The sequence below is a fragment of the Pteropus alecto genome, unplaced genomic scaffold (genome assembly GCF_000325575.1).
Source record: "Pteropus alecto unplaced genomic scaffold, ASM32557v1 scaffold101, whole genome shotgun sequence".
Classification (NCBI taxonomy): domain Eukaryota; kingdom Metazoa; phylum Chordata; class Mammalia; order Chiroptera; family Pteropodidae; genus Pteropus; species Pteropus alecto.
The window spans coordinates 13,501,057-13,501,697 of record NW_006432945.1 but is presented as its reverse complement, the minus strand read 5'-3'; positions in this window follow the sequence as shown (position 1 = coordinate 13,501,697).

Sequence of the window (641 nt, the reverse complement as noted above, 5' to 3'; positions counted from 1 at the left end):
GAGGGTGGAAGCCATCGGTCAGTGACAGGAAGGGGCTTGGTGGGTGGGGCAAGTCCGCAGGACCCGCCTGAAGAGTGGCCCCCTCACCCCTCCCGGCTTCCCCACTTCGGCCCCAGCACAATGTAGACAAACGACTGTGAAGCAGCCTCGGGAAGCAGCCTGGGGGTGGGGCCGCGGTGGCTGTCCCTTCTGCGCGCTTCGCATTCTTAGCACCGCTCGCTGTTCACATGCCTGGGGGAGCCCAGCCTGCACGCGAAAAATCCACGCGGCCAAGCCCGGCTGGATGGATCGTTCACTCTGGGTCCCTAAGCATTAGGAAGGTCTCTCTGCCCCCAGTGTTAGTTCCCGGGTGGTCTCGGGCCGCTGTGCATGAGTGGCTGTGGAGAGCCAGCACTTGGGGGCTGCAGAAGAATCTAAGGTCACACGGCAGGCACAAAAGGACAGAGACTCAGGTCCCCACGTGTGGGGGCGGGACGGGCAGGCTCCTGCCTCCCCCCACAGCACCCTTTTCTCTTTTTCAAGGTGGCCACGGTCACGTGCCGTTCAGGTTGAGACGTGGCATGTCCGCTGTGTGCCATTCTGTTCCCAGAATACTACGGCTAAGGGGACTTCCCGTTTCCGCGGCCCCGTCCCTGCCCCAG